Source organism: Aotus nancymaae, unplaced genomic scaffold (genome assembly GCF_030222135.1).
Source record: "Aotus nancymaae isolate 86718 unplaced genomic scaffold, 86718_ANA_hifiasm-v0.15.2.pri h1tg000006l, whole genome shotgun sequence".
Classification (NCBI taxonomy): Eukaryota; Metazoa; Chordata; class Mammalia; order Primates; family Aotidae; genus Aotus; species Aotus nancymaae.
In genome coordinates this window covers 45807164-45833551 of record NW_026988417.1, presented here as the reverse complement: position 1 = coordinate 45833551, position 26388 = coordinate 45807164, and the positions used below count along the sequence as shown (strand labels likewise).

At 35.8% G+C, this 26388-nt stretch overlaps 1 protein-coding gene and 1 non-coding gene across 4 annotated transcripts in view; one reads left to right on the top strand and one right to left on the bottom strand.

Moving 5' to 3' along the window:
• Positions 1–26388, bottom strand: part of GABRB1 (gamma-aminobutyric acid type A receptor subunit beta1) — a 438325-nt gene that overhangs the window by 108688 nt on the left and 303249 nt on the right. The window lies entirely within an intron of this gene.
• LOC135272183 (small nucleolar RNA U13) lies at positions 16430–16533 on the top strand. The gene has a single exon (XR_010340272.1). It is a non-coding gene; the product is annotated as a small nucleolar RNA U13 (small nucleolar RNA).

The window sequence follows — 26388 nt, the reverse complement described above, 5'->3', positions numbered from 1 at the left end:
AGAAGAAATAATCATAAAGTTTATATGGAATCATGAAAGACTCTGATAAGCCAAAGCCATCTTGAGCAAGATCAGAACTGTTCTAACTTACATTTCCATTCACGGTGTATAAGGGTTCTTCCCCCACCACACTCTTGACAACACTTTTGTCCTTTGTCTTCTTACTAATAGCCATCCTCACAGGTATGAGGTGGTATTTCATTGTGGGTATAATTTGCATGTTTCTGATGATTAGATATGTTGAGCACCTTTTCATATGCATGCTTCCCACTGAATTTCTTCTTTTGAAAAGTTCTATTCGGGTCCTTTGCTCACTTTTAAATGGAGTAATTTGTATTTTGTTATTGAGTTGTATGTGATTTTTATATGTGTTGGATATTAATGTATATTAATTTGTATATGATTTGCAAATATTTTCCCCCATTCCATAGGTTGTCTTTTCATTTTGTTTATTGTTTTCTTTGCTGTATATAGAGCTTTTTAGTTTGACGTATCCTACTTATCTGTTTTTGCTTTTATTGTCTGGGCTTTTGGTATCACATTCAAAAAATTATTGCTAAGACCAACGTCAAAAAGGTTTTTCCTTATGTTTTTTGCTAGTTGTTTTACAGTTTCAATATTTATACTTAAGTATTTAATCCATTTTGAGTTGATTTTCATGTATGGTATCAGATAAGGTCAAATTTATATATGTATGTATATATTTACTTATTTTGCATGTGGATATCCAGTTTTTCAAACACTATTTGTCAAAGAGACTGTCCTTTCCCCATTGTATGCTCCTGGTACCTTTGCTGAAAATCGGTTGACTATAAGTTTATGTGTTTATTTCTGGTTTCTCTATTTCGTTCCACTGGTCTATATGTCTGTATTTATGCCATTACCATAGTGTTTTGATCATAACACATTTGTATTACAATGTGAAGTCAGATAGTGTAATGCCCCCAGGTTTGATTCCAAGTCCTATTGATTATGATATTGGCTCTAGATTTTTCATATATAGTTTGGATTATGTTAAGGTAAGTTCGTTTTATGCCTATTTTGTTGAGAGCTTTTACCACAAAAGATGTTGAATTTTGTCAAATGCTTTTCTGTATCTATTGATATCATTATGTAGTTTTTAATCTATCATTCTGCTAATATGGTATATAACATTGATTAATTCACATATGGTGAACCATCCTTGCATCCCAGTAACAAATCCATCTTGGTCATTGTGTATAATCCTTTTAATTTGCTATTGAATTTAGTTTGCTAATATTTTATTGAGGATTACATTACTTTCATAAATAATGTAACAAATTCATTATTTGCAATAGCCATATTTCAATGATATCATAAAAAAGCTATTAAAATATTTTGTCACTAAGAATTTTAAAGTTAGGCAGATTGAGTTTGAGTCTTAACTTTGTTGCCCACAAGTGGTGTGAGTTTGCGTTAGTTAAATTATCTCCTTGCAGCTCAGTCCTCTTATTAATCAAAGCTCCTACTACACAGGATTGCTGTGAGAATTAAAAGAGATGTGTATGCAAAGCTTTTAGCCCAGCGCCCCATACTTAATAGGTACTCCCCACATGATTATCATTATTATAGCTGTTATTATCTCATGACCCTTTCCATTTTTATTACCCTAGCAATATCTGTATCACTATCTGCAGAATTTGTGAATAGGAGGAATCTACATTATACATAAAAGCTTATCTTCCTCTCTTGCTACAACTAAATACAACATCAGCAACAACAACAAAACCAGCCTCTGTGACTTTTGGTGCCTCACACTTCGCATTATTAGAGAGATTTGTCAGATTTATCTCTGAAAGTCTCATCTACTTATATTTAGCAGGTAACATATAACCAGGGAAGAAACACTATCCTGGGATTTGAGTTTATACCATGTTCACCATCCCCAGTTGGGCTTTTGTGTTTATTCAAACTCTAGGACCCTAACTCTGTATATCCTATCTGGACTTCACTATCCCTCCATTTTCTCTTGCCTGGTATGGTTTTCTGGGCTGTGGAGTCTGAGAGTAACTGAAACTCAGATGGTGAGTCCACTTTTGCAAGCTTTTGATTCACTTTTGAATTGACAAAGAACTTTAAAAAATGTAATGGTCCTCCCCATAAAGTGTAATCATAAGTTAAAAAACACAAAAATTCAAATTAATTGATGTTTCTTTTTTTATCTTAATCTCCAGGAACTACAGTTTGAAAGTTTCTAAAAATATTCTATTCAAATAGAAGCACAGCTGTGTCTTATTATTATTATTTTTTTTTTTGAAGAAAGAAAGAGAGAAAGGAAAGAAAAAGAATGGAGAGGAAGAAAAAGGAAAAGAAAGAGGGAGAGAGAATGGGAGTATTGCTTTATTGCCCAGGCTAGAATGCAGTCTAAAAATGGGAATTGAAAATCTCCTTTATGCCAATAATTGTGCTTAACAATGGAGACAGGAAGGAATAAGGGAAGAAAATAACAAACAAGCAGCCAACCGATATTTCATTTAAACCTATGAAATGCTATGCAATTACTGAGGAGTGATTTACTTCCAATTATATAATCGCTTTTGGAATAGGTGTGATATGGTACTGATAAGAATGTATGTTTTGTGTATTTGAAGTGGAGAGTTCTATAAATGTGTATTAAGTTTACTTGTTCTGAGTCTGAGTTCAAGTCCTGGATATCCTTGTTAATTTTCTATCTTGTTGATCTGTCTAGTATTGACGATGTGATGTTACAGTCTCCCACTATTATTGTGTGGGAGACTAAGTCTCTTTATAAGTCATTAAGAACTTGTCTTATGTATCTGAGTGCTCCTTCTTTGCCTCTTTTGATCTTTGTTGCTTTAAAGTCTATTTTATCAGAGGCGAGAGTTGCAACTCCTGCTTTTTATTTATTTATTTATTTTTGCTCCCCGTTTGGTTGGTAAATCTTCCTCCGTCCCTTTGTTTTGAGTCTTTGTGTATCGTTGCATGTGAGATGGGTGTGGATACAGCATACCGATGGGTTTTGGCTTTTTCCTGTCTGTATCTTTTGATTGGGGAATGTAGTCGATTTAAATTTAAATTTATGTCTTCTTATGGAAAAACCCTCTTAGACAGTAGCCTACCTCACATACTCCTTTGCCTCTTGCTTATTTTCTTTAACAATGCATCTTAAATTTGGTTCTGTATTAATAAATAATAAGCTGTATTTAAACATTTACTAAAATTGTGTGGAAATGCCATAATTTATTTTCCTAATCATCCTTTGGTGGGCATTTATGTTGTCTTCATTTTATTTTTTTCAAATGAAAGTGCTCTGAATATACTGTAGTATATTATGTACACAGCATATATACTCTACTACAGTATACTGTATAAATATGTGTGCATATATATATATGCAAATACTAATATATTTACATGCATACTTTCCCTCTTTCTCTCTATATATTATATATATGAAAATGCTCTGAATATAATCAGAGTATTTTTTGAGGCTTCCAAGCTGGGTTATTGCTTAGGTCATTTGTGCTAAACTATCAGCAATTAAGGCATCTTTTTCTTTCTTTCCTTTTTCTTTTTTTTTTTTTTTTTTGAGACAGAGTTTCGCTCTTGTTACCCAGGCTGAGTGCCATGGCGAGATCCCAGCTCACCGCAACCTCCGCCTCCTGGGTTGAAGCAATTCTCCTGCCTCAGCCTTCCGAGTAGCTGGGATTACAGGTGTGTGCCATCATGCCCAGCTAATTTTTGTGTTTTTAGTAGAGACGGGGTTTCACCATGTTGACCAGGATGGCCTGAATCTCTCGACTTCGTGATCCACCTGCCTCGGCCTTCCAAAGTGCTGGGATTACAGGCGTGAGCCACCGCGCCCGGCCTAAGGCATCTTTTTCTTAAAGGAAAAAGAAAACCCCTCCCTCTTTCCAATGTTGCTTTGGCTTTCATTATGAAAGATGAAAGCTCACAGATGTGAACATTTTCACATACCTTTTGAAGTCTGTCATAGACTGGACATTGGTCAATTTACTTGAATGTATTTAAGCATTACACCAGAGCAAAATAAATTTTAAAGTTTAATTTTTTTTCCCAAATGTTTAACAAAACACTATACTTTCATTTCCCATGATCATATGGGTTGATTAATTTATTCATTTATCAATACAACATGAATATCTTTTATTGTCTAAAAATACAGGGAGGGGAACATCATACACTGGGGTCTGTTAGGGGATGGGGTCTAAGGGAGTGATAAGAGTGGGTGGGGAGATTGGGGAGGAATAACATTAGGAGAAATACCTAATGTAGGTGATGGGAGATGGAAGCAGCAAACCACCATGGCATGTGTATACCTATGTAACAAACCCACAAGATCTGCACATGTACCTCAGAACTTGAAGTAAAATAAAAACCAAAACAAAGCAAAGAAACAAAAAATACAGTGATTCAACATTCTTTTTTTAGACCCATAATGATTCAAACACCCTAAATAAAACAACCACAATAAATACTAAAAATTCATTTGTCTACTATACTTCTTTACCATATTTTTCATTTAACATCATCTTATGAATTAATAAATTGTCAAGAGGGAAATATTCTCTGGGAATTACTAAAGTGTGGCAAGTCCTATGATTCTACAATTTAGCTGATACTTTTCAATCAGAGATCTTTTTGCCTCAGTGGGGACATTTTGCAATGTATCTGGACCTAAAAGTTTGAAACTGGAATCTAGTGGCTAGAGGCCAGAGATGCTGTTGAGCATCCTACCGTGCACAGGACAGCCCCCAACAACAAAGACTTATCTTTTCCAAAATGTCAGTAGTGCAAAGATTAAAAAATCCTGCTACAATGATGCTTTACAAATTTGGTAAGGAACCTCAGTATATAAAGTACAAATGAAATAAATAAAAACCACAGTTTGTTAATATAAAATCACCGTATAAGTTCAAATATTCGTCCATTTTAATGGGCACACTCATATAAAAGCAGGGATTATGATGAGAATTATGGTTTTAAGTCTCTCTCAGTACCAATTTATTTTTGTGTTGTATTTTATTTATACAGCATTGAGAAAATCCTTAAAAATAGCGAAGTACTTGCTTCTAAAACCTTAAATAACCAAGCTCAGGCTATCCTGAATTGGAATAACAGCAACAACAACAACAGCACCAACCCCCGGGCAAGAAACTACCTTTATAGTCAATAACACCATTGCAAATAGTTCAGGAACATTCATAAACGGTTGGTCCCTAGAAGTCCTTAATGATGGATTAAAGGCAAGCTTTACTTGGTGCTCAATGCTCTGCATAATTTAACCTGATAGCACAAGTTAATATAGTGGTCTTGAATGTATTAACATGGGGCATAGGACATTCTCATATTTATTGCAACATTATTCACAATAGCCAAATATGGAATCAACCTAAGTGCCAATCAATAGATGAATGGAGAAGGAAAATGTGGTACATATGGACAATGAGATATTAGCCATAAAAATGCAATCCTGTCATATGCAGCAACATATATGGAACTGAAGGCCATTATGTTAAGCGAAAGAAGCCAAGCACAGAAATACTAATATTGCATGTTCTAATGCACATGTGGGAGCTAAAAAAGTTGATCTCAAGATAGAGTGTAAACTGGTAGTTACCATAGGCCAGGAAAAGGGAATGATGAAAGGAAAAATAAGCATATAGTGTATTAATTGCCACTGAACTGTACATTTAAAAGTAGTAAAGATGGTAAATTATATATGTATATTTTATTTTAATAGAAAAAGCAACCAAAACATTAAAAAAATGACATAGGACAGGTTACAGTATAATGCTTCTTATTTTTTCTTTTTTTATTTTTTGAGACGGAGTTTCGCTCGTTACCCAGGCTGGAGTGCAATGGCGCGATCTCAGCTCACTGCAACCTCTGCCTCCTGGGTTCAGGCAATTCTCCTGCCTCAGCCTCCTGAGTAGCTGGGATTACAGGCACGCACCACTATGCCCAGCTAATTTTTTGTATTGTTAGTAGAGATGGGGGTTTCACCATGTTGACCAGGATGGTCTCGATCTCTTGACCTCGTGATCCACCCGCCTTGGCCTCCCAAAGTGCTGGGATTACAGGCATGAGCCACCGCGCCCGGCCCAGTGCTTCTTATTATAGTTTAAAATAATTATTATATATATTCTAACTTTAATTTTAGGTTCGTGGGTACATGTACAGGTTTGTTATACAGGTAAATTGCATGTTATGGGGATCTGGTGTACAGATTATTTCACCACCCAGGTAATAGTCATAGTATCCAACAGGTAGTTTTTCGATTCTCACCTTCCTCCTTCCCTCCACCTTCAAGTATGCCTCAGTGACTTGTTCCCTTCTTTGTGTCCATAAATATTAATATTTAATGTATAGCTCCCATTTAAAAGTGATAACATGTGGTGTTTGGTTTTCTGTTCCTGTGTTAGTTCACTTAGGTTAATGGTTGCCACCTCCATCCATGTTGCTGCAAAGGACATGATTGCATTCTTTTTTTGTGGTTGTGTATATGTATCACATTTTCTTTAGCCAGTCTACTGTTAATGGGCACTTAGGTTGACTCCATAGCTTTGCTCTTGTGAAGAGTACTGAGACGAACATATGTGTGTATGTGTCTTTATGGTACAATGATTTGTGTTACTTTTGGCATATACTCAATAAGGGGATTGCTGAGTGAAATGGTAATATTTCTTTGACATCTTTGAGAAATCACCAAACTGCTTTCCACAATGTCTGAACTAATTTACATTTTCACCAGCAGTGTGTAAGTTTTCCCTTTTCTCTGCGACCTCACCAGCATCTCATATTTCTTTACTTTTTAATAATAGCCATTCTGACTGGTGTAAGATGGTATCACATTGTGTTTTTTATGCATTTTTAATGATTAGTGATGTTGAGCATTTTTTATATGCTTATTGGATTCCTGTGTGTCTTCTTTTGAAAAGTGTCTGTTAATGTTCTTTGCCTACTTTTTAATGGGTTTGTTTGTTTTTTGCTTGTTGGTTTCTTTAAGTTACTTATATATTCTGGATATTAGACCTTTGTCAGATGTATAGTTTGCAAAAGTTTTCTCCTATTCTGTAGGTTGTCTGTTCTGTTGATGAACAACATTCTAAGATGTTTTGCTATGCAGAAGCTCTTTAGCTTAATTACATCCCATTTGTCAATTTTTGTTTTGTTGCAATTGCTTTTGGTGTCTTTATCATGAAATTTTTGCCAGATCCTATGTCCAGAATGGTATTTCTGAGGTTATCTTCCAACTTTTTTTATTCTTTGTTCTTACATTTAAGTGTTTAATACATCTTGAGTTTGATGGCCCCACAAATGATTTTCTAAATCGTGATTTTAGAAAATATTTGATTATAAGGGCATCCTGATATCCTGTTAAAATGTGGATATAAAATAGGAATTATGGTGTAAGGAAAGGGTTTAATTTCAATCTTCTGGATATGGCTAGCCAGTCATCTCAGCAACATTTATTGAATAGAGAGTCCTTTCCCCATTGCTTGCTTTTGTCAATTTTGTCAAACATCAGATGGTTGTAAGTGTGCAGCCAAAAATCATTATAATGGTTTTAAATAAAATTAGAATCCAATATTTGTGGCACCATTAAAGAAAAAGACTTAGGGATACTTGAGAGTGTTATTTGAGCCCCACTGGTCAGCACATCTCAGTTAATGTAGTCCATTTTCAGAAAAAATGTCATCTGGTTAGTTAACCACTTCATTATTAAATCAGGACATGCACTGAAATATAATATTGAACCATTGATTCAGAGTAGTGAATTACAATAGCTTTTACGTGGCAGTTTACATAGCCAATGCAGCACTGTCTACAAAATAACTAGTTAATGTCTCATGTGTATGGATACTTATAGCTGTAATTTTTTAAAAAACCAAACTTTTACTGAATTTACTGTTGCAAGCCATCATGATCAATTTATTCAACAATCAATAGTTATAAGGAATATAAGTGATACTACCTAGGGAAATGATATGTCATACCAAGACTTGACCATAACCCATTGTTTTTTCAACTATGATCTCCTGGGCCAATTTACTTCTACTGCTTTGAAATCCCAATATAATATTAAACAGAATTGAGTAATCATCACAACTTAGCAAGAGAAGAAATCAATAGCTCTAAGAACTTACTCTCAGGAAGTCATCTGATTTCCTTTGGAAAGTACTGAAACAAACTCCATCTTGGGATATCTATGTTCCAGATTTCAGACTCCCAGGAGGATTTCACTGGTCCAACTTGAATCAGGTACCAACTCTTCCATAACTATTGAGTAGGGGTTGGAGGACAGCACTAATACACAAATACAAATATGGTCACCAGAGACCCGCAGGGCCCTCTGAGAGGGAGGAATTATTGAGATTCAGACAGGGACTCCCACACACGCACATACTCATGAATCTATGTTAGCCCATAGAAATCTGTGCAACAGTGTTGAACTCTGCTGATTTAAGAATTTGACATTTCTAGATTTTGTAATGCTTATGGTTAAGTGAGCTGAGTGTATGAGCTCTTTGTGAGAAAAAATTGCTCAGCAAGAATTCCCTGGGCCATCAACAAAAAGAGAGATGTCCCTGAGCAGATTTCTGTTCAGCTTTTTGGTCTTCTGGGTGAGAAGAAACAATGAATTCTCTAAGAATGATTGCTCCTGTATTTCCATTTGTTCTGCTTGCCTAACATGACTGTTTCACAGTTGTTAGTCACCTCTACCATTAATTAACACATCCACATGAAAATGTACTCACACTGGCTGAAGCTATTTGATTATTATAAATCTTCTATCAAATCGAAGTTGCCAAATATTAGATTACAAAAATGAATAGATTAAGGGCTTCAAGATTGAATTGTTTGTTGAATTCTGTCTTTAGCTTTTCAAACTCAAGATTTTCATTCTGGTGTGTGCAAATATTTTTATTGGTGGATAGCAAATGAAAGTATAGGATGGTAAAAGCAGCTAAAGGCAAAAGCATTAACTGACTGTTCTTCTGCAGAGAGATTTCCCAGAGGTAGATTCATGACAGCATAACATTCATCTGTCTTCTTTCAAAGACATTTAGAATGGATTACATTATAATCCAATTTATTGACATTTTGAAGGTTAGGTCAGAACACTATAATGGGCTGTTAGTTAGAAACTGTGGTCGCCTGACACTTTGGAATGAACGGAAATCATGTCACTGTAGTATTCATTTATTAAAGTTTATGATGCATGGTTGTTGCCTTAGGAGTCATTGTAATAGCAAATCATGTATATTTAATGTCTGAAGGTGGCATGATTCTCATTGCTGACAAAACATAATCCAGAAACCCTGGCCCATAAGTATCTTTAAATCTAGGATTATGCATATACACACAATACACAGGTGTGCACACATATACACACGGAGAGGGTACATTTGCAAATAGCAATGTGAACTTAAATGAACAAATTATGTATGCTCATTTGAGGTTTTCCTAAAACTGTCAATTTTATCAGAAAGAACCCCCATGTTTTAAACTCATTCTCTGTATAACATAATTGTACAGTTTAACAAAATCTGTAAGAAAGAAAAATGAGAAAGAAGAGGAGAAAATCCTCTAAAATATCTGAACCCTATTTATACCCCTAATATTGGTGAAATTGAGAGTGAGTAGTTATAAGATTGATATGAGTATCACTCAATAGAGTGTTTGAAGAATGACTTGTTTAGCCTCTTGGCTACACCTTTAATCCATGTTACTTACATCACACAAAGAAACTGGTAAGAGAAGATGGATCAGTTAGCTTAAGTTATGACTAATAAATACATAGATTTTTTTTGCAGCTAATACTTATTAACTGCTCGGTGAAATAGGGTGAAAAGAATATGCATTATCTTCATAATTTGTGACAGGTTTTATCAGGTAGGAGTTTGGCTAGTCTGTTTAGAAAAATACCTTGGTATTTCAAGGTGAAATCCCAGGAGTGTGAAACATAAGTGATATGAAAACCAAAGGAGATAAACTGTTGTGTGAGATTTAAGAGGAATTTAGGGGTGAGGAAACAAAATGTTGGGGTAATAAAAAGCTTTAAGGAACAGTCATATTCGATATTTAATTACAAAATTTTTGTTGTGCAATAATAATACATTTTCTGTATTTACTCAAACCAAGCCTGATACACATCAAGCATGCCTGGGTGCATGCGCGTGCGTGCACACACACAAACACACACACACACCACACACGCCACACACACACCACACATACTCACCACACACACACCACACATACTCACCACACACACACACCCCACACACACCCCACACATCCCACACACACCACACCCCCCCACACCCCCTCACACACACCACACACAAACACACACACACACACATGTCTTGGGTAAATGTTTTATTTTTATACTTGGAATACTGAGAAGGGGCTGAATTCCTTATCCTGACAGCATTATTGGAGCAATACTCTATAAATGGAAGCAATTCAAAGCCAGAGATTACATAAGCCCTTTGGGAAGCCTCAGCAATCTGGGGGAGGGCACTGGACTCCCACAAATAATGAATCTAAAAAGGCAGAGTGACTTTGGCTAGTATTATGCTAGAATCCTATATGACAGGCACTGTACTAAGCACCTTACATACAATATTAGTTTCCTCTTGTTGCTATAACCAGTTACCACAAACTTAGTGGCTTAATTTTATAACACAGATTTATTCACTTACAGTTCTGGAGATCAGAAGTCCTAAAATCAAGGTGCTATCAGGGCTGTGTTCCTCCTAGAGGCTCTAAGGCAGAACTTATTTCTCTGCCTTTTTCAGCTTCTAGGGGACATTTGCATTCCTTGGTTTATGGGTCCTTCCATCTTCAAAGCACATCACTCGAACTTGGGCTTCTCTCCTGACGTCTGACATCCTCTCACTTTCTTACTCTCCTGCTTTCCTTTCATAAGGACCCTTGTGATTACGTGGGGCCCACTAAGATATTCCAGGATAATCGACTTTATCTTTTTTTTTTTTTTTTTTGAGACAGAGTCTGTCGTCTAGACTGGAGTGCAGTGGCATGATCTCAGCTCATTGCGTCCTCTATGTCCCAGCTTCAAGAGATTCTCCTGTCTCAGCCTCCCCAGTAGCTGGGATTACAGCCATGTGCCATCATGCCTAGCTATTTTTTTTTTTTTTTTTTGTGAAGATGGGGTTTCACCATGTTGGCCAGGCTGGTCTCAAACTCCTGACCTCAAATGATCCACCCGCCTTGGCCTCCCAGAGTGATGAGATCACAGCATGATCCACCGCACCTGGCAGACTTTAAATATGTTTTTCTTTCTTTCTTTCTTTCTTTTTTTTTTTTTTGGCTCTGTCACACAGGCTGGAGTGTAGTGGTGTGATCTTGGTTCACTGAAACCTCTGCCTCCCAGGTTTAAGCTGTTCTCCTGTCTCAGCCTCCAGAGTAGCTGGGACTACAGGTACCCACCACGACACCCAGCTAATTTTTGTATTTTTGATAGAGATGGGGTTTCGCCATTTTGGCCAGACTGGTCTTGAACTCCTGATCTCAAGTGATCCACCTGCCTCAGCCTCCCAAAGTGTTCAGATTACAGGCATGAGCCACTGTGCTTGGCCAAAGACTTTATCTTAATTATATCTGCAGAGCCCCTTTTGCCATAAGAGGCAGCATATTTACAGGTCCAGAGAATTAGGACACGGACATCTTTGGAGGAGAAAGCATTGTTCTACCACATGTGCATTACTTATGATTTATAACAGCCTTACTATGTTGAAGCTCTTTTCATTCCAATATCAAAGATAAGAAAAGTAACATCTCACTGGATTAAGACATTTTTCCAACTTTACATAGTCTATGGTAATGCTGAAATTCAGACCCAGCTATGCTAGATTCAATGATTAAGGACTCTCCAGTTATTGTAGTCAGACTAGATGAATCTAAGCAGAGAAGATTTACTTCAGTAAAATATCTTCCATGAGCAGTAAAACAAAGTACAAAAAGTAAAAGTTAACCTTACCATAGTTTTAGTATTCATTTAGTTATCAATAATTTAGGACATTCAGTACCCAATCAATAGTGTGTATAAAAATGATAGAGGACTAACCAGAAATCAGGCACTACTGCAAGCATTGGCTACAACAATTTAAAACATCCAGCTACATATTTATTCTGTCATGATATAAAATATACATATATATTTTAATACTGTAAGGTCTCAAGATAGAAGATGGAGCCACTGTCTACTCATTTTATAAAATAAGTAGGGTGTGCTTATTTCTCATTTGGAACTACTACTTTTGCCATTTTCTTTTTTTAGAAATCCAGATCTCTTACATCAGTAAATGTTTACATTATTAAGAAGGCATAAATGTCACTCAGGATTGCAATGCAAGACAGTTTAATTCTATACTTTTTTGGTTGGTGGCAACTTGGGCAAAACTTGCCTTAACCTAGGTTTGTGATAATTCATGAATGGAGGTATGATGCAGGTGGAATGTGGTGTGGAATAGGAAAGAGAAGAGAGTTATTACATGCATGTACAAAGTCAATCTTTGATGCATAGTAGGAACTCAATTAAGAGTAGCTGCTATTATTATCAGTCTATATACTTCCAAAGAAATAAAAAATACATATGACACTACTATTACAAATACATTGTAAGATTAACATATAGCCATATTAAAACATCTGGAAAATACAGAAAATTATAAAGAGAATAAACATAACCTCATCATCATAGTTTTATTATTAATTTTTCTTCTTAAAGTTGAAATTATATGGTATGTAACAATTTCATTTGCTGCTTTGGTCAACCTATAGGTAGGAACTTTCTTAAGTCTTAAGTATGCTCCATGAACATAATTTTAATGATTGCTATACCCCATGACGTACTTCACAATTCAGCTATTGGGAGATACTAAATGTTCTTTAGGATGCTTTAAAAAAATCACACCCAGTTGATAGCATTCTCACTGCTATTCTTATTTTTTGATTCTGTATTTCTGCTTTCTTTCCCCCCTCTGTTTTGTAGACTTAGTACTGAATGCTAATGACACTCTTCTCAGTGCAATCCCAGGCAGTCATTTTGAGATAATTAGCTACACACCAAATGTTGCATAAATGGGCTCATTATTATTCACTTCTGTTGCGGCAGGGTGATTCATGAACCACTTTATAAATATGAAAAGCAGTCCATAAATCAGAGTAGGGGATGAGGATGGGCAAAAAAAATTTAAAGGATTAATAGGGAATAGAACAATAGTAATTAGCAGGGTCTTGTCAAAGTTCCAGTATCAGTGTTAGTCAGGTTTTATTTACCATGAATTTCTGGCTGAGTTCAAGACAGACTATTTTTCCTAAATTGTATCAATATACACATATGTCTATGAAGTATAAGAGTTTGTATTTAATTTCTGCCATATTTAATACTTCGTATTAACCAAGTAGCTGAAATATGTATTAGGGAGCAGAAATAAAATGAGGTGTCCCTTCAAATTAAAGCATCTTTATTCTTATCATCTTATTAGGAATTCCTGTAGTGAATAAATTGTAAGGAATTAAAACAATAGCAATGGCTTCTTGGTCTTTTGGCTAAGATCAAGTGTGTTATCTTTTCTTATCAGTTTAAACCAATAGCAAGCCCTACGCATTCAGAAAGGACCTAGATATTGAAGTAAAAGTGGAAGCCAAAGAAAATGTTTACCTGCAATGGAATGCCATGATTTGGTAATCAGTAAGTACAGGATAATTAAACAAGGACTCAGACAGAATTTAGAGCTAGAGCAAATACGTGGGTCTCTTTTGCAGTTACTACTTTTTTGGTTTATTTGCAAACCTATTATATTTCTTTGCCACATGATTCTATTTCCTAGAACAAAGAGCTGATCCATTCATTGAAAGGCAATCAGTCATCTTGAAGTGGTATTCCTCAAGGAGTAAAGTAAAATTCAAGAGTGATGGAGCATTAAAATACTGTGTTATTTGAGAACAGTGGCTTTATGCTGAGAAAAACAAACAAAACCAAAACAAATAGGACAGAAGTATAAACTGTGCAAAATTCCCAGCTCCCTAAGGGGACAAAAGCAGGCCCAGGACATTTATTTTCTATTTAAATAAGCAATAAAGAAAACAAAATGTCCTGAAATTAGTGGAGAAACACTACTTCTAGAACAACAATCAGCAGAGTAATATGTCTTTCCATTTTGCCCCTATGTATATGGACTTTCTGCATATTTGTAATCATACTTAGGATTCTGTTTTCTTCCTGTTGAATCTTAATATCAGATACATTTTCCTCATCAGCATCAGCATTGTAATTTTTTCAGTGGGAAACAGTATACTTTATATTGAACTTTTAGGTGGTTTTCAACTTTATCAGGTTAAAATAAAGCTAAAACATGTTCATGAATATATTATTTTGCCAAATTTTGGATTATTTCTCTAGCTAGAATCTAATAAATGGGATTGTTATATCCAAAAATACAAAAATTTATATGTCAAAAATGCCTTCTTCAAGGATTGTGCTAAATTAAAATGCCAAAGATTATTAATTTCCCTTCACTGGTTCTCAATTGGATATTGTAATATTTGTGTTCATTAAATAGATAAAAAATGGTACTTTGTGATTTAAATTTTTAAATTACTTATAGAATCAAGTGTTTTTCAATATAATTGTTTACAAGCTGCATTTGAAACTATTCTTTCTCTAGATACCAAAATCATTAGTGATATATCAACTTATAACTAAAAGAATTTCAATGATAATATTTTTTTAAATGTCTGGCAGAACTGAAGAATATCCTGATATAGATTAACTTTGCTGTTGTCTTATTCAGTTACTTAGATGAATACATTTGTATTGTTGAACTTAATATCTTTGTTCACATATATTTTTATGGTTTATTGTTAAACTTTTTTGGAAGAAGGTATAAGTTATAGAAATAAAAAATTAAAATAAGGCCTGTGTTGCTTTTCGGAGTTCACAATGAACACCATCAAAATAAAGCTAATTGAGTGGTGATCATATATTCTAAAAGATAAAAAGAGGAAGAGGATTTGGTGTATTTTTAAGTTAATAATTAAGCACTCCAGATATCATACTAACAATAAAACATGCTTTCTGACACTGAGCTTTTGTAAGCATAAATTCCTAACAATGGCCATATTTAAAAGCTATAAAACAAAATTAGTTGTTCTATTCATTTTTATAGGTCCAGTGTTAAATAGTCAAATTCTGGAGGGGTCAGTATATCAACATAACAGTATTTTTAAAAATAAGAAATGCTATTTATTTCTATAACAAAGAAATTATAAATTAATATAAGAGACCATTTTCTAGCCATCTGAAATTGACCAAAGTTAATGTTTGGTGACATTGGATTTTTGTGTCCTTATGGGAAAATTAGAAGCCATACTCTTGGTGAGAAAATACGTGGATACACCCACCATGGTAAACACTTTGACAATGTCTTGATTCAGTAATTACCTTTTGACTCAGTCACTACTTGTAGTTCCCTACTCACTGCACCCAAGGAAATATAAGTAGAGGTGTTCCCCAAGCACTCCTTGTAAAAGCAAAAATGAGTTAACACCCAAATGCTCCAGCAAAGCTAAATGGATACACCTCTCTAGTATATGTACATACAGTGGATTACTTTACAGCAGTAAAAAGTGAAAGAAATACATGTATGAACATGGGTATGCCTTACATTGTGTTGTGTGGAAAACAAAAAACGAGAAGGGATGTTTACAAAAACTACATTTATTAAAAATTTTACAAGAATGAAAGATTAGCATGTATGCCTTAGGGAATCACATATATGTAGCAAATTTAAAAAAAATGTACATTGAAATGATACACAGTAATTTTAGAATAGTGATTATCTCTGGGGAGGGGAAGGTAGGGGAAGGAAAAAAGATGAGATGAAGGTGGTATTGTAGTAATCTCCTAAAATTTCTCCTCCCATCCTTGGTTCCTTCCTCCCTTTTTCTTTCCCTTCTTTCCATCCTCTTTTCCTCCCTTCCTTCTCCTCTCCCCTCCTCCTATCTCTACCCTGCACCTGCCATTTCTACTTCACACCTCCCATCTCTACCCCACACCTTCCTCCAACCCTTCCCCTTCCTCCCACCCCAAGTCCTCCCCTTCCTCCCACCTCACCTCTCCCCTTCCTATCCCTCTTTTGTCTTTCTTCCCCATTCCCTTCTTTTTTTCGTATCAATTGTGTTAATTTATTAAATTTTATTTTACTTTAAGTTCTGGGATACATGTGCAGAACGTGCAGGTTTGCTAATCCCTTCTTTTGTCTATCTTTCCATTATTCTTTCTTTAAAGAAGCTGAAGCAAATAGGGCAACATGTTATTATATTTTTAATCTCGCCATTACTTTCCAATTTGATATCCTTAGACAAACAGATAAATCCTCAAATAAAGATCCTTTTGTAGTACATGTGCACGATGATTTCATTTTGTCGCACATGTGTAAGATAAACTTCCCTCAAACAGTGTTAAGAGGTCAGCACATTACCTGTCTGATATTCAAAAAAAGAAAAATGTTCCAAAATAACTCCGCTTAAACTCTTATTTTAAATGTTGCTTTGAACTGGGCATAGCCTCCTTCCTGTTCCCAGTTTGAGTTACAACAGGAAAAGTAAAGGAACGTAAAGATTATCTCTCCTTCACATTGACTCTATACCTAATTGGTATTTAATACTGGATAATGATTCTGATCTTTCAAAATGAGTTCCTTCAGTGAAGAAATTCATCAAATTACAGGGATCTCGGTGTTTGAATACATATTTATTTATTTGATTACTTGTTTATTGTGTGACTGCCATCTGAAAAGATGGTAAATATCCCACAGGAAGTGATCTCATCATTATATCCATTTATTAGGGCCCAGCTCAGTGTCTGACACAGAATTGATGTGTAAGGTAATGAAATTAATACGGAAACTAAGGAAATGCTGAAATCCTTACTTTTCTAAAGAAGAAAGAAGACAACCAGTGTGATGTTTTTATTAAAAACTTATGCCACTGTTACTTGGAAAACATTCATGGCAAAGATCCATTTTCTTTTTTCTGACTAAATTCTTACTAAAAATCATTTGAGTGCATTGGCTAAACAAACAACCACTGATCATTGTCAGCTGAGTAATTTCCAGGACCATGAAACTACTAAAAGTGTGCTTAAATTAGGCTAGATATTTTAGGACCTCTTAACTGTTAAATTTTAGACACCCTGTGGCTTGAGAGAGAAGTGGCTAAAACACTAGTTTACACATCAAATAGTCTAAGCATAAACATGGGTTAAGGTCCTACTTCTTCCCTTTCTATTGAGAATACAAATAGATTAGAGTCTTGAAGTACAAAATGTTGGTTTTTTTGTCAAGAATCAAAATGATTGTCTTTGCCAACAGAATAACTGAATGGGGCCTTCAGTGATTAATCTGTGTCTGAGTTTCCTCCCATTGTGAGTAGACCAGTGGTTGGACTTTCCTACATGAAAAGCACGTATTGGAGAGATCCAAGATGGCTGATGATTAGCAGCTCGGGCACGTACCTCCCAGTGAAAGCGCAAAGAACGAGAGGACGCCACACTTTCAGACGAATATTTGTTGCTCACGGACCAGGAGATTCCCAGTGGAGGAGCCCCACGGGTCGCCAGGGCGACTCTTGTGGCCGGCGTGGTGGTTTTGCTGGTGCCTTAGCACGCCAGTTCTTGGTGCAGAGTCCGGAGATTCCCAGGCAGAAAAGCACCATCAATCTTAACACCACTGTTTTGGCCGGCTCAGTGGATTGCTCAGATCTCGGCGCAGGGAATCAACAAGTTGGACGTCAGAGACCCAGTTAGAAAGCCGGTAATTATAAAGACGACAGACAGACAAATATATAATGAAGGGAAGAAACCAGCGTAAAAAGGTAGAGAATACTCAAAATCAGAATGCCTCTCCCTCTACAGGGGATTGCAATTCCTCATCAGTAACGGAACAAGGCTTAATAGATTACACGTGTGTTCCAATAACAGAAGCAGGTTTCAAAACGTGGGTGATAAGAAACTTCTGTGAATTAAAAGAACTTGTTCTAACCCAATGCAAAGAAACTAAGAACCTTGAAAAAAGGTTTGACGAAATGTTAACGAGAATGGACAATTTAGAGAAGAATATAAGTGAATTGATGGAGCTGAAAAACACAACACAAGAACTTCGCGAAGCATGCACAAGTTTAAACAGTCGAATTGATCAAGCAGAAGGAAGGATATCAGAAGTCGAGGACCAGCTCAGTGAAATGAAACGAGAAAACAAGAATGCAGAAAAAAGGATGAAAAGGAATGAGCAAAGTCTCCAGGAAATATGGGACTATGTGAAAAGACCTAATTTACGTTTGATAGGTGTACCTGAATGTGATGAAGAGAATGAATCCAAGTTGGAAAATACTCTTCAGGATATCATTCAGGAAAATTTTCCCAACCTGGCAAGGCAGGGTAATATTCAACTCCAGGTAATACAGAGAACACCACAAAGATATTCTTCAAGAAGACCAACCCCAAGGCACATAATCGCCAGATTTATTAGGGTTGAAATGAAGGAGAAAATACTAAGGGCAGCCAGAGAGAAAGGTCAGGTTACCCATAAAGGGAAACCTATCAGACTTACAGCAGATCTCTCAGCAGAAACCCTACAAGCCAGAAAAGAGTGGGGACCAATATTTAACATCCTTAAAGAAAAGAACTTTCAACCCAGAATTTCCTATCCAGCCAAACTAAACTTTATGAGTGAAGGAAAAATTAAATCTTTTGCGAACAAACAAGTACTTAGAGAGTTCACCACCACCAGGCCTGCTTTACAAGAGCTTCTGAAAGAAGCACTATACATATAAAGGAACAACCAATATCAGCCTTTCCAAAAATATATCAAAAAGCAAAGAACTTTAACACAATAAAAAATTTACATCAACTAATGGGCAAAACAGCCAGCTAGCATCAAACGCTGGTATTAAACCTATATATATTTTAATTGGATAAAAAGCCAAAACCCATCGGTATGCTGCATCCAGGCCCATCTTACATGCAACAATACAAAAAGACTCAGAGAGAAGGAGGAAGATTTACCAATCAAACAGAGAGTAAAAATAAACTAATAAACAAAAAACAGGAGATGCAATTCTCGCCTCTGATAAAGTAGACTTTAAAGCAACAAAGATCAAAAGAGGCGAGGAATGACATTACATAATGGCAAAAGGATCAATGCAACAAGAAGAGCTAACGATTCTATAGATCAACGAGATAGAAAATTAACAAGGATATTCAGAACTTGAACTCAGACCCAGAACAAGTAAACTTAATAAACATTTATAGAACTCTCCACTTCAAATACACAAAACATACATTACCACCTCACACCTATTCCAAAGGTGACTATATAATTGGAAGTAAATCACTCTTCAGTAATCGCATAGCATTTCATAGGTTTAAATTAAATATTGGTTGGCTGTTTGTTTGTTATCTTCTTCCCTTATTCCTTCCTGACTACATCATTAAGTATAATTATCAGTATAAAAGAGGTTTTCAATACCCATTACTAAATTGCATTCTAGCCTGGGCAAGAAAGCAACACTCCCATTCTCTCTCCCTCTTTCTTTTCCTTCTCCCTCCTCCCCATTCTCTCTCTTTCTCTTCCTTAAAAAAAAAAAAAAAGAAAAGAAAAGCACGTATTGACACGATACAAGAGGATTTATGTGTTATGTGTGTGTGTGTGTGTGTGTGTGTGTGTGTGTGTATATGTATATAATTGCACTTTAGGTTCTGGGGTACATGTGCAGAACATGCAGGATTGTTGCATAGGTACACGTATGCCAATATGGTTTGCTGTCTCCATCCCCCTGTCACCTATACCTGGCATTTCTCCCCATGTTATCCCTCCCCAACTTCTGTAACCCCCACTATCCTTCCCCTATTCCCCCCAACAGACCCCAGTGAGTGATGCTCCCCTCCCTGTGTCCATGTGTTCTCATTGTTCAATACCCACCTATGAGTGAGAACATGCCATGTTTGATTTTCCGTTCTTGTGTCAGTTTACTGAGAATGATGGTTTCCAGATTTATCCATATCCCTATAAAGGACACAAACTCATCGTTTTTTCTTATGGCTTCATAGTAGTCCATGGTGTATATGTGCCACAATTTCCTTGTCTGGTCTATCATCGATGTGCATTTGGGTTGGTTCCAGGTCGTTGCTATTGTTAACAGTGCTGCAATGAACATACGTGTGCGTGTGTCTTTATAATAGAATGACTTATAATTCTGCGAATATATAACCAGTAATGGGATTGCTGGGTCAAACGGAATTTCTATTTCTAGTTCCTTGAGGAATTGCCACACTGTCTTTCACAATGGTTGAACTAATTTACATTCCCACCAACAGTGTAAAAATGTTCGTATTTCTCCACATCCTCTCCAGAATGTTGTCTCCAGACTTTTTAATGATCGTCATTCTAACTGGCATGAGATGGTATCTCAATGTGGTTTTGATTTGAATGTCTCTAATGACCAGTGATGATGAGCATTTTTTCATATGTTTGTTGGCCTCATATATGTCTTCTTTTGAAAATTGTCTGTTCATATCCTTTGCCTACTTTTGAATGGGTTTGTTTTTTTCTGGTAAATCTGTTTTAGTTATTTGTAGATTCTGGATATTAGCCCTTTGTCAGAAGGGTAGATTGCAAAATTTTTTTCCCATTCTGTTGGTTACCAGTTCAATCTAATGATTTTTTCTTTTGCTGTACGGAAGCTCTGGAGTTTAATCATATCCCATTTGTCTAGTTTGGTTTTTGTTGTCAATGCTTTTGGTGTTTTAGTCATGAAGTCCTTGCCTATGCCTACATTCTGAATAGTTTTGCCTAGGTTTTCTTCCAGGGTTTTTATGGTGTTAGGTCTTATGTTTAAGTCTTTAATCCATCTGGAGTTAATTTTAGTGTAAGGTGTCAGGAAGGGGTCCAGTTTCTGCTTTCTGCACATGGCTAGCTAGTTTTCCCAACATTTATTAAACAGGGAATCCTTTCCCCATTGCTTGTTTTTGTCACGCTTGTCAAAGATCAGATGGTTGTAGATGTGTGGTGTTGCCTCTGAGGCCTCTGTTCTGTTCCATTGGTCTATATCTCTGTTTTGGTACCAGTACCATGCTGTTTGGATTACTGCAGTCTTGTAGTATAGCTTGAAGTCAGGTAGGATGATGCCTCCTGCTTTGTTCTTTTTACTTAGGATTGTCTTGGCTATGTGGGCTCTCTTTTGGTTCCATATGAAGTTTAAGGTGGTTTTTTTTCCAGTTCTGTGAAGAGAGTAATAGGTAGCTTGATGGGGATAGCATTGAATCTATAAATTACTTTGGGCAGTATGGCCATTTTCACGATATTAATTCTTCCTAACCATGAGCATGGAATGTTTCTCCATCTGTTTGTGTCCTCTCTTCTTTCCTTGAGAAATGATTTATAGTTCTCCTTGAAGATGTCCTTTACATCCTTTGGTAGTTGTATTCTTAGGTATTTTATTCTCTTTGTAGCAGTTGTGAATGGCAGTTCGTTCTTGATTTGGCTCTCTTTAAGTCTGTTATTGGTGTATAGGAATGCTTGTGATTTCTGCACATTGATTTTGTATCCTGACACTTTGCTGAAGTTGCTTATCAGTTTCAGGAGATTTGGGGCTGAGACAATGGGGTCTTCTAAATATACAATTATGTCATCTGCAAATAGAGAAAATTTGACTTCCTCCTTTCCTATTTCAATACCCTTTATTTCTTTTTCTTGCCTGATTGCTCTGGCTAGAACTTCCAATACTATATTGAATAGAAGTGGTGAGATAGGGCATCCTTGTTTGTGCCAGATTTCAAAGGGAATGCTTCCAGTTTTTGCCTATTCAGTATGATATAGGCTGTGGGTTTGTCGTAAATAGATTTTATTATTTTGAGATACGTTCCGTTGATACCTAGTTTATTGAGAGCTTTTAGCACAAAGGACTGTTGAATTTTGTCAAAGACCTTCTCTGCATCTCTTGAGATAATCATGTGGTTTTTGTTTTTGGTTCTGTTTATGTGGTGGATTACATGTATAGACTTGTGTATGTTGAACCAGCCTTGCATCCCCGGGATGAAGCCTACTTGATCATGATGGTAAGCTTTTTGATTTGCTGTTGCAATCAGTTTGCCAGTATTTTATTGAAGATTTTTGCATCTATGTTCATTATGGATATTGGCCTGAAGTTTTCTTTTTTTATTGAGTCTCTGCCGGGTTTTGGTATCAGGATGATGTTGGTCTCATAAAATGATTTGGGAAGGATTCCCTCTTTTTGGATTGTTTGGAATAGTTTCAGAAGGAGTGGTACCAGGTCCTCTTTGTATGTTTGGTAGAATTTGGCTGTGAACCCATCTGGACCTGGGCTTTTTTTGGTTGGTAGGCTATTAATTGCTGCCTCAACTTCAGACCTTGTTATTGGTCTATTCAGGGTTTCAACTTCTTCCTGGTTTAGGCTCAGGAGGGTGCAGGTGTCCAGGAATTTGTCCGTTTCTTCCAGGTTTACTGGTTTGTGTGCATAGAGCTCTTTGTAGTAACCTCTGATGATAGTTTGTATTTCTGCTTCCACTGTTTACCCACGCTTCATTGAATTTCCTGCCATTTATCCACGCATCATTGAATTTCTTCATTTTGACATTCAGAGCACTGGGCAGAAATCACATCATGTCAACACCTGTCCCAGGCCTTCCCAAGAGGATTTGTGTTTTTAACCCTTAAAACATCATTTTTTTATTAGTATCATTAGAATGAGAACTTCATGAGCAATTAAAAATTAATATTTTCAGGCAGTTTTAGTAGCTCCCTACATAAAATCCAGGGGAAGATAAATGAAGTCATATGGTTCTGATTCACTGCTACTATTACAACCAATTGAGAATTTCATCATGATCCAATTTCTCCTTCAACTATCATCTAAATTTCCTTAATTTCCATTTGTAACATTGTAAACTGGAAAAATTATGTCAAAAGCAACTTGTTTAAAAAACAGCCAACAGAGAGAAGAGATGGCCTATGGAGTGAAAGAATTTTCAAACCCTACATCTGACAAGAGGCTAATATCCAAAATGTCTAAGGAACTCAAACAAATCAATAGTAAGAAAACAACTAACCCAATTAAATGATGGGCAAAGGATTTGCATGGATATTTCTCAAAAGGAGACATACAAATGACCAACATATATATGAAAAAAATGTTCAACATCACTAATTATCAGAGAGTTGCCAATTAAAATCACATTATTACCTCACATCCATTAGAATGGTTATTATCGAAAAGATGAAAGATACATGTTGGTGACGCTGTGGGAAAAGGGAAGCCTAGGACACTGTTGGTGAGAATGTAAATTAGTACAGCCATTATGGAACCAATATGGAACTTCCTCAAAAAATTAAAAATAGAACTACCATATGATCCTGCTGTCCTACAACTGGGTATATAGCCAAAGGAAACAAAATCAGTCTGTTGAAGAGATATCTACATTCCCATGTTCATTGCAGCGGTGTAGAATCAACTAAGTTTCCATTAACAGTTGAATGGATAAAGAAAGCGTGCTATACAGATACACAATGAAACACTAGTCAGTTTTAAAAAAGAAGGAAGTCTTGTCATTTACAATAACATGGATGAACGTAGAGGACCTTATGTTAGGTGAAATAAGCCAGGCACAGAAAGACAAATGCCACATGATTTCACTCATATGTGTAATCTAACAAGTTAAAGACATAGAAGTAGAGATTAGAAGCCTGGTTACCAGGGATTGGGTGGGGATGGGGGATTAGAGAGATAATTGGCCTCTCTAGTTAATAGTGTATTCTTGAAAACTGCTAAAAGAGATTTTTTAAAAAAAGATATGTGGGGTAATGCATATGTAGATTACAGCAATTTAGCTATTCCACAATGTATAGATATTTCAAAATAATATGTTGTACATAATAAATACATATAATTTTTGTCAGTTAAAAATAAATGGTAAAGTAACTTTAAATAAATCTGATCTTATATTTGTACCTTCAAGACAGAGTGAAAAATGGAGAAAACAAAGCAATGTTTGGAGGATTGTTAAAACTGAAACATACATGGACATAAAGGAAGATATTTCAAAATACTTTGTTACAACAAGTAACGTGATGTTATTTCCTATATAGGTTTTATATATTTTTGATTAGCATCATTAGAATGATACACACACACACACACACACACACACACATATATATACACATATATACATAGAGAGAGAGAGAGAGTGAGCACACCTTCAACATTCATCTTAAACATTTAATGTGTAATTAAACTATCAACATTGTTCTTTATTAAAGATTAATAATGTGAATTTATTCATGTTCATTTCCATTTGTGTACAAATACATCATTTATACTGCAAGAAGTTTACAGCTTCTTAAAAAACAAGTTCAAATGAATTACAAAATGCACAGAGGTTCTGTGCTGTTTTAGAGTAGTCAAACTTTTTAAAATAAAGTTTTAGTAACTAGAAATTCAGAGTAAATAAATACACATTTCTTCTCATCTTCCCTTTCCTACCACCACCTCTCAAACTAAAAACAACAAAACAAAACCCCTAAATACACTATTCATAAGGAGTATGTGGGCACTCGCATTGTTCAATTTAAAAAATATAGTTCTTAACAAGGGAAATGATACATAGAACTTCACCTAGGATAAACGTAACTAATTTCTGTGACCACTATATTTCAGAATAATAAAAGTCATGATGACCATTTTCAGGTTATGGAAACTTGAAATTGGAACTGAATGTTCCAATTAACTCCAGTAACTAATTAATCTGAATGAAAGGATCTTTTAGTGCCTTGACTATTTAAATGAATATTTAATACTTGATTATTTAAATGAATATTTAGTACCTTGACTATTTAAACAAATTGTGCAGTCCTATTATACAAGAACTGCAGAAATTAGAGTTACATTTTAGTGGAGATCATTATTCTATTAAGTAAATTCAAAATCTTGTACCCAGAAAATCTTATTTTTAAATCTAATTGTTCTTTTTTTTTTTTTTTTTTTTGCATTTTAGGTTTTGAGGTACATGTGAATAACATGCAAGGTTGTTGCATAGGTGCATACGTGGCAGTATGATTTGCTGCCTCCCTCCCCTTCACCTATATCTGGCATTTCTCCCCATGCTATCCCTCCCCAACTCCCCACCCCCCCAGCTATCCCCCCTCCCCCCCAACAGACCCCCGTGTATAGTGCTCCCCTCCCTGTGTCCATGTGTTCTCCTTGTTCAACACTCGCCTGTGAGTGAGAACATGTGGTGTTTGATTTTGTGTTCTTGTGTCAGTTTGCTGAGAATGATGTTTTCCAGGTTCATCCATGTCCCTACGAAGGATGTGAACTCCTCGTTTTTAATGGCTGCATAATATTCCATGGTGTATATGTGCCACATTTTTCCTGTCCAGTCTATCATCGATGGGCATTTGGGCTGGTTCCAGGTCTTTGCTATTGTAAACTGTGCTGCAATGAACATTCGTGTGCATGTGTCCTTATAGTAGAACGATTTATAATCCTTTGGATATATGCCCAGTAATGGGATTGCTGGGTCAAATGGAATTTCTATTTCTAGGTCCTTGAGGAATCGCCACACTGTTTTCCACAGTGGTTGAACTAATTTACACTCCCACCAACAGTGTAAAAGTGTTCCTATTTCTCCACATCCTCTCCAGCATGTTTTCTCCAGATTTTTTAATGATCGCCATTCTAACTGGCATGAGATGGTATCTCAATGTAGTTTTGATTTGCATTTCTCTAATGACCAGTGATGATGAGCATTTTTTCATATGTTTGTTGGCCTCATGTATGTCTTCTTTTGTAAAGTATCTGTTCATATCCTTCGCCCATTTTTGAATGGGCTTGTTTGTTTTTTTCTTGTAAATCTTTTTTAATTCATTGTAAATTCTGGATATCAGCCCTTTGTCAGACGGGTAGGCTGCAAAAATTTTTTCCCATTCTGTTGGTTGCTGATTCACTCTATTGACTGTTTCTTTTGCCGTGCAAAAGCTGTGGAGTTTGATTAGGTCCCATTTGTCTATTTTGGCTTTTGTTGCCAATGCTTTTGGTGTTTTGGTCATAAAGTCCTTGCCTACGCCTATGTCCTGAAAATATGGTACAATAAATACATAGAAACTTAATTTTGAATATTCCATATGCATCATAATTTGGGTTTAAAAACATGACTCATAGTTAAGGTTCTTGAATTTTGTATACTTTAAAATATTTAAATGCAGTTAATTAGGTTTATATTTATTAATCTTATATTAATTATCAGTAGTCTTACAGTAAATGGTAAATTTG